This window comes from Hemicordylus capensis, chromosome 4 (genome assembly GCF_027244095.1).
Source record: "Hemicordylus capensis ecotype Gifberg chromosome 4, rHemCap1.1.pri, whole genome shotgun sequence".
In the NCBI taxonomy this organism is placed as follows: domain Eukaryota; kingdom Metazoa; phylum Chordata; class Lepidosauria; order Squamata; family Cordylidae; genus Hemicordylus; species Hemicordylus capensis.
In genome coordinates this window covers 147,879,088-147,887,369 of record NC_069660.1, presented here as the reverse complement: position 1 = coordinate 147,887,369, position 8,282 = coordinate 147,879,088, and the positions used below count along the sequence as shown (strand labels likewise).

Genomic DNA, 8,282 nt, shown 5'->3' with positions numbered 1-8,282 from the left:
ACCACCTGATCAGCTGTTGTAAAAATTTTGCACAGACTGACTAAAAACAAAGGCATGACAAGGTAGCATGGATGATACACTGGAACATCTGCAAAAAATACAAGCTACCTGTAGCCAAAAATTGGTGGGACCATAAAACTGAAAAAGCTGTAGAAAATGAAGATGCAAAAATATTATGGGACTTTCGACTACAAACAAACATCTGCCACGCAATACACCAGATATAACAGTAGTCTAGAAGAAAGAAAAACAAGTCAAAATAATCAACATAGCAATACCAGGTGATAGCAGAATTGAAGGGGGAGGGAATTTTTTTTTAAAAAAATACAAAGATCTACAAATTGAAATTGAAAGGCTGTGGCATAAGAAGACCAAAATAATCCCAGTAGTAATTGGCTACTGGGATTCCAAAACAACTTGGTGCAATTCCAAAACAACTTGAAGAGCACCTCAACACCATAGGGGCCACAGAAATCACCATCAGCCGATTACAAAAAGCAACTTTACTGAGAACAGCCTATATTTTGTGATAATATCTGTAATAATAACAATATTGATAATAAAATTTAACTATCCCAGGTCCTTGGGAAGGACTTGATTTCTGGATAAAACAAACCAGTCAATAACACCTGTCTGACTGTGTAAACAAGAAATAATATTTTATTTTATTTTAATTAATTAATTATATTTATAGGATTCTGGTTTGGTGTTATCTCTCTTGGGTTTGAGAATTACGCTATGTACATTTCCATCCAGGACTGAGGGACAAGGCCAGTTTCCAAAATATTATTAAATAGGGGAGTTAATAGATTGAGGAGATGAAATTTACATTTTCTATTATAGTCTATTGAGAATCCATTGGGTCCAGGGGACTTGTCTGTCATTGTAGAATTGATGATTATGTCTATTTCTTTATCTAGAATAGGTGCTTCCAGATTTCTGTGTAAATTGGGGGTCTCTGCTGCTGGAGCTAATTTTGTATCAAGTCATTTATTTTGTTATTATGCAGTAGTTCTGAAGAGTATAGGTTTTGGTAATATGTGGTAAATTCATATATATATATATATATATATATATATATATGATTGGTAAAGCATTTATGCTTTTGGGGATGAGTAATTTAACAGTTTTAGATTAATGTTTATTCGTCAAATGCTTTGCTAGGGATTTAGTAGCCCGAGCTCCTTTCTCATAAGAATTATGCCAAATATAGAGTAATTGTTTTTGGATTTTAGGCTTGTCTAAAAGGTTCAGTTTTGATCTAGCTTTTTGAAGTTTGTTGTGTAAAAAGAAAAAAGCATTTCCTGTCTGTTTATGTTGATGTTCTAAGTCTCTAAATTCTTTTAATATTTTTCTCTTTCCGGGTTCCTGATTTTTTGTGTCCTTTCTGCTTGACTAAAATATTCTCCTCTCAATGTTGCTTTAAAAGAATCTCATACTACTTGTATATTTTCTTTCTTTCTTTCTTTCTTTCCTTCTTTCTTTCTTTCTTTCTTTCTTTCTTTCTTTCTTATTAAGATTTTATACCGCCCTTCCAAAAGGCTCAGGGCAGTTTACATTAAAACAACACAATTAAAATCAATTAACAATTAAAACAGAAATTATAAAAAACCCGGAAACCTATTGGCAGACAGTGTAGCTCCATCAATAGAAGAGTAATGTGGTCTCTCCAAGATGATCCAGAGACCAACCTGGCTGCCGCATTCTGAACCAACTGAAGTTTCCAGACTACGTACAAAGGCAGCCCCACGTAGAGTGCATTACAGAAGTCAAGTCTGGAGGTTACCAACAGATGAACCACTGTTTTGAGGTCATTGATCTCGAGAAACGGGCGTAGGTGGCGTATCAGCCGGAGCTGATAGAAAGCACCCCTGGCCACCAGCTCAACCAGAGAAACCAGGGAGAGGTGTGGATCCAGAAGTACTCCCAGACTGCGAACCTGTTCCTTTTGAGGGAGTGTGAACCCATCTAGAACAGGTAGGTCAAAGTCATCTCCGGAGTTCTGACCCCACACAATAAGCACCTCCGTCTTATCTGGATTCAGCTTCAGTTTATTCTCCCTCATCCAGCCCATTACTGCTTCCGGCAGGTATTTAGGGAGGATATGCCAGTTCCTGAGGAAGTTGACATGGAGACGTAGATCTGGGTGTCATCAGCATACTGGTAACCCTCGGCTCCAAATCTCCTGATGATCTCTCCCAGCAGTTTCATGTAGATGTTAAAAAGCATTGGAGAGAGTATGGAGCCTTGAGGGCTCCATTCATGCTACATTCTAGATTGAAATCAAAATATGCATTCATCAATCACACTTTATTTCAGTCAACAGACCAGAAAAAACCTAATATAGAAGTAACAAACAATCATATAAAAACAGTACATGGACTAAGATGCTCAGTTAAGATACTCAATTAAATCATATTACATCAGGTATTAGTGGCAGCAGCCAGCAATGTGGCAATTTTGCCAGTTTTATGAGAATCCCAATCAGATAATAACAGGGAAAAATAAAACTCATCTGATCTACCAAGGTATCTGATAATAATAGGTGTAATAAATATAAAATGAATATCATGATAAAAGGAGTATTACAAAAGTATATGAATCAATGTCTCCAACATACCTGGACTGCAAGGACAAATACTCTCATCATAGAGGATATTCTGAAATCTTCCTACAAGTAGCTTAGAGGGAAGCATGTGATAGTGCACCAGTGTGAACGCTCTTCAGTGTTTTAGAATGTTATGATTGAAAATCTTAGAGGAGAGCTGGTCTTGTGGTAGCAAGCATGACTTGTCCCCATAGCTAAGCAGGGTATGCCCTGGTTGCATCTGAATGGGAGACTTGATGTGTGAGCACTGCAAGATATTATTCTCCTCAGGGGATGAAACCGCTCTGGGAAGAGCATAAGGTTTCAAGTTCCCTCCCTGGCTTCTCCAAGATAGGGCTGAGAGAGATTCCTGCCTGCAACCTTGGAGAAGCCACTGCCAGTCTGTGAAGACAATACTGAGCTAGATAGACCAATGGTCTGACTCAGTATATGGCAGTTTCCTATGTTCCTATGTTCCTAAAATATACTTAGCTGTAGTGAACCTATTTATAAAGCTCTCAAAGGTGTTACAAATTGGAGCCAAACTTAAATATTAATTCATCTTTTCTTCCAGTTTCTCTACAATGAATGTATTATTCAATAAAGAGATATCCAGTTTCCATGAACACGTTTTTTTCTTTTAATTTCTCCAAATTGCATTGTACACGAGGTCCAACTGTGGTCAGACCATATTCTACCCTATCAGAGCATTTTGCAAATGGTGTTGCAATGAATCAGTAATACAGATATAATATATTCTAGAATAAACTCTGTGCCTCGCCAAGCAGTATGTATATTCCCTATTGATTGGATGAATTCATCTCCATGTAACACTTGTATTTTTCTAAAAGTTGTGATATTGGAGTTGTAGGCCAGGCTTGGTTGTGCTTCATTACATCAATAGTTTTATCATATTAGGATCCACATAAGTGTTGAAATCTCCTCCTGTGGTCTAGTCTTTTATGTCAGATGGCTGTATTTTCTTAAAAACAGCTTTAAGAAATTTATATTTTTTGGCATTAGTTGCATATACAGAGTGAAATATCGGCGGTGTGTCAATAAGGGTGCCTTCTACAAACAGACTTAAAAAACTGAGACAAGGTGTACGGGAAAATCCCACCATCCTCCTCCACTCTTAGCTGTGGCATTTTCAAAAGCCAGAGAAGGAAGAGAAAGGAAGTGTGGCAGGGGAGAGGAGAGTACAGTACTCTTTCTCCTCCTCACTTGCTTTTGCTCACTTCCCGCCTGGCTTTTGAAAATGCCATAGGCAAGAGTGGAAGAAGATGAGAGTGATAGCAGTGGTGTTGGTGCTAATGTACTGCTAAGGAAGTTAAGAAAGAGATCACAGCCAGGCTGCAGTGGGTTGGGGAGGAAAGGAGGCTTTGCTGTGGTGGGAGGAGGAAACCAAGGCCCACTGGAGTTGAGGGGACAGAGCAGTGTGCTCTGCATACCACTGAAGAGTAAGGGAGGGAAAGTGCTGAGGTAGGGGTGGAAGGCTGGAGAGTGATGGCCTGGAGACATTGTTTCAGGTGCCGGGGAGTTGAACTGGCCCTGTGAGTTTGCAAAGTGGAATGGTGCACTATTGGAGTGGGAGGGCTATGCAGATCAGTGTTTAGAATTACGGTATGTGGTTGGTAGGGCTAGTGGATGGTATCGTTTGAACTGACCCAACATGTGGAGCAATACAGGTGTTGGCTACACTCCTAGTCACAGGTCAAGAACTGAGCTTGAGGTCTCTTGCAGTAAACCTGCACTTCAGACCTCCATTAATTTTATACAAGTTTAACCGTCATGGCTTTCCCCAAATAAATGTGGGAACTGTAGTTCAGTGAGGGCTCTGACAATTCTCCATTAAGGATTGTGGTCCCACCCACCTCCATCTGAGAATCCCAGTGCCCTTGAGAGAGAGGGAAATGATTTCAACCATTTCAAATCCAAGATCTAGATATGCTCTTAGTCTGTGGTTAGCTAAAAGGGCTCATGATGTTGGATACTAACCTTTGAAAAGACTGTACCTTCACTCCGCCCTGCCCTGTTGCCATTGTTTCACCCTCTGTGCTAAAACTATGTTGATATACTTCATGTTTCTTGATTCTGTGCCAGAGAAGGCTGCAAATAATCAAATAATTTTGACTGGGTTATCATTTAAAGACAATTTTTATAACCTACTGGATAGAAAGTAGCTGAGTTAGTATTAATAATGTCCTTGGTAATTTAGTTCATATTGTAATTATTAATTTTAAGGCATATGATTCTTTGGCAGGCTGTAGTTAAGAAATCCTTACTTTTGATTAATAATCCTCAAATGAAATTGTCTTCCCAAAGTCATGAAAGACAATGAGTGGTAATGTTTTGGATATGATTCAGATAAGTTGCCATAGAAATGTTCAGTGCCCCATATTGCTTAAAGGGGCATATTCTCAGCTAGTGCAACTTGGCAGTGATTCTTAAACATCGGTGTCATTATGTCTGAAGACTGCCTATGAATAACAATATAGGAAGGGAATTATTAGCTCTGCACAAACCTAGCAGTGGCGGCCAGTGCTGGCTGGGGTGGAGGGCAGGATCAGAGAATGCAAAAGGGCCTCAGCTCAGAGGTGATCTTACTCAGGGACCTTGGGGATCTGGTCCATGGACTCCTGTCTCGGGGAGGGGGTTTCAAATGATTTAGGGGGCCTCGCCAGAGGCCTGTCCCCACCCCACGCCTGCCCTGCGGCTGCCCTGCGCCTGTGGGAAAGATTGCCTGTGTGCGGGTGCAGGGAGCAGCCAGCAGCTGCCTCCACGCACAGTTGCTGACCAGGCCCTCCTACCATTGCTGTCCGCTCCACTCACCCCGCCCTGCGCCATCTCGGTACACGCCTGTCCGTACACACAGGTCATGGAACCTGTCTACATTGGCGGGGCACACAGCTCTTCCATGAGTTCGGGCTGCCATCCACACAGCCCCCCCATTGCTCAGCACTCCTCTCCCACCTCTTACTGTTGACTGCCCCCCTGTCCAGTTCCAGCCCCCATGCCCCCATGCATTCCAAGCTCATAGCAGATATGGCCTGTTGGCTCATTCCAAATGGACACCCCCTCCCTCCCTGAGCACTCCCCTCATCCCACCCACCCCGGTCTGATTTCGGCTCCACCCCCTGAAATAAGCTCAGGAGCCCCAAGTAATCCCTTGTAATGGCATGCAGACAAAGTACCCCCCAGGCAGGTTGCGCCCCTCCAGCCTCAGGCAGTTTCCAGAACTCCACGAATCCAAACTGTGTCCTCCTGGTGGCTAATTGCCAGATTTTTTTGAGGGGGGCTCATGGCGGTGGGGACCTCATGGCGGTGAGGGGGTGTGTGTGCTCCGAAGTCCTTCAGATCCAGACTCCAAAATTACCTAGGTGCACCACTGCCTCAGCTACATCTTTCTCTCCTTCTTGCTTCCTGTCTTGCCTCAGCTGCATCTCTCTCTCTTGGCCTCTTTTCACCTTATTCCAGCTGTAGATGGAGCCACCCAATGAATGACCGGCCCACACAACTCCAGTTACAGTCAGGGGATCAGGCTGAAAGGGAGAGAGAGAAATGCAGTGGGGGGAGGGTGGGACAAGAGAGCGAGAAAGACACAGCTGCAGCTCACTTGCCCCCACCTCCTCCGCCACTGAAACCTAGAAGAATAGTCGTCTTCTTATTTGACGGCCATAGTAGTATGCTTGTAACTCCAGGGCGTTTTCCAGATTACTTGTTGCAACAGGTTCGCAACGTGTCTGCCACAAGTGCCCTTCCGTATTGTCCATGTTTCAACATTGCGGTTACTGCGCTGTCAGCAGGGTGCCGTTCATATTTCCAATGCCTTGATTCAATTTTTATTGATGCGTTGTAGCCCTATAACATTATAAATGTGTTGCAGGAAAGTAGCTGTATTTTTCCATTTTAGGAGGCTTGCCCGGTTGTTTGTGCATTGCAATATAGTGTTGTGTGGACGGCTGAAATCACAGTGTGGCGATTTGTTGATGTTTTCTACAGCTCCTAGAGCCCCTTTCACTTCATGAATTTTTTTAAAAAATCTTTTAATTCCCGCCCCCCATCTTTTCAGCTTGCTCACCATGAAGGGGCCAGAAGAGCGGCGGCAGCGGGTTGGGCAGATTGGTCGGGGAAACCCTGCCCCGACACACCAGCCGCTGGCAGCTGCCTGGTGTGGGAAGAGGGTGAGGAAAGAGCCAGCCAGCAGAACAGCAGCAAAAACAAAACAAGAAAGCTAGCAGTGCACAGCAGGTCCCCAGAGTCTTTGAATATTACATGTCGATGGTACGGCTGCTGCACTTGTCTTTATTGGCTTTCCCTTCCTGGCCTAATTGCTTTGTTAGCATCAGGTGTTCTCTCTCTTGCAAGAGGAAGAGGGGAGTTTAGATTTCATTCCAAGGCCAAAATGACCTTGACTGCCAGACACTCGCAGTAGCTAGTTCTGGACTCTGCTTAGCTGACATAGAAAGAGGGAGTGTGAATCTAATCCCCTTTCCCATTTGTGGTGCTCATAGCCAAATCTGGGGGTGACCAGTTCACTGCCAACTAAGCAACCTGTCCCCATAGATTGGGAGCTCACTTGGCGGTGCAGCACCTGAGCATAACCAAAATGCAATCTCCAAGCCTGGAGATGCATTTGCAACCAGGGAGGCTTCTGGGAGTGGGCAGAATAAGCTCAGCTGGTAACATACGGCCCCAGCGCTGACACCTTGGTGGCGGGTGTGTGTGTGTGTGCAAAAAGACAGGGCCCTGCCCCACTCCCGGCGGGCTGCTCCCGGCTCTCCCTTGCTGGCCCACCCAGCTTTCCAGCCCAGCTTTTGCATGGTGTGGCAGTGACACCTCTTCTTCCACTGTTGCTTCCTTTTGCCTTCTGCCCCCAATAAACAGCTGGACCATTTGACCTGGTCCATAGACTACACTCCATTATCCTACCAGATCAAGAAGATTATCTGTAGACATTGGCACCTGGTTTCGGATATACCTGGCTGTAAAAAAAAACCCCATGGTGGCCTTTAGAAAAACCAAGAGTCTAAGAAATTTTTTGACTCGCTCAGACTTTACAGTAAGACCAAAAGTGAGTATGGCTGCACAAGGTTTCCACCCCTGTGGGAGTTGCACAGCTTGTGTGTTCAGCCTTCCCACTACTGAATATTGGGACCCGGGTTTGAAGAAACATGTTTGCTTAAACTTTTTTGCTAACGGTAAGACAAAAAGGATTATTTATGTCATAGTGTGTCCATGTAATCTGTGGTATATTGGGAGCACTATGAGACCTGTTAAGACCCGTGTTCTTGAACACAGATCTAGGCTTAAGAACAGAATATTAGATGCCCCATTAGTGCCACATTTCATTGAGAAATCTCACTCACCCGATGATTTTAAGTTTTTCATGCTGTTTAAATTTACACCAAGGCCCTTTGACAAACAAGATAAGCAGAGGATCCTCCTTCAAAAAGAATCTTTTTTCATCCACAAGTTCAATACACATATACCCAATGGGTTAAATGTTAATTGTGATTTCTCCTGTTTCCTTTAAATAAATAAATCACAAAGAAAGGGAAATTAAGATCAGCACAGCTGGTCCAATATTCCCACTCATTATATAATTGATTGATGGTTGGGGAGAGTATTTAACTCCAAGTTTAAGAACCATCTATTAAGGAGCATAGCATGTCTGAGCAGGCATGGTGGTGAG

At 43.3% G+C, this 8,282-nt stretch overlaps 1 long non-coding RNA gene across 1 annotated transcript; it reads right to left on the bottom strand.

The window, feature by feature from the left end:
- Positions 1-695: 695 nt before the first annotated feature.
- LOC128324984 (uncharacterized) lies at positions 696-6,085 on the bottom strand. The gene is made up of 3 exons (XR_008307203.1): positions 5,964-6,085; positions 4,586-4,696; positions 696-2,272 (listed from the first exon to the last, which is right to left on the bottom strand). It is a non-coding gene; the product is annotated as an uncharacterized LOC128324984 (long non-coding RNA).
- Between the last annotated feature and the right edge of the window lie 2,197 nt (positions 6,086-8,282).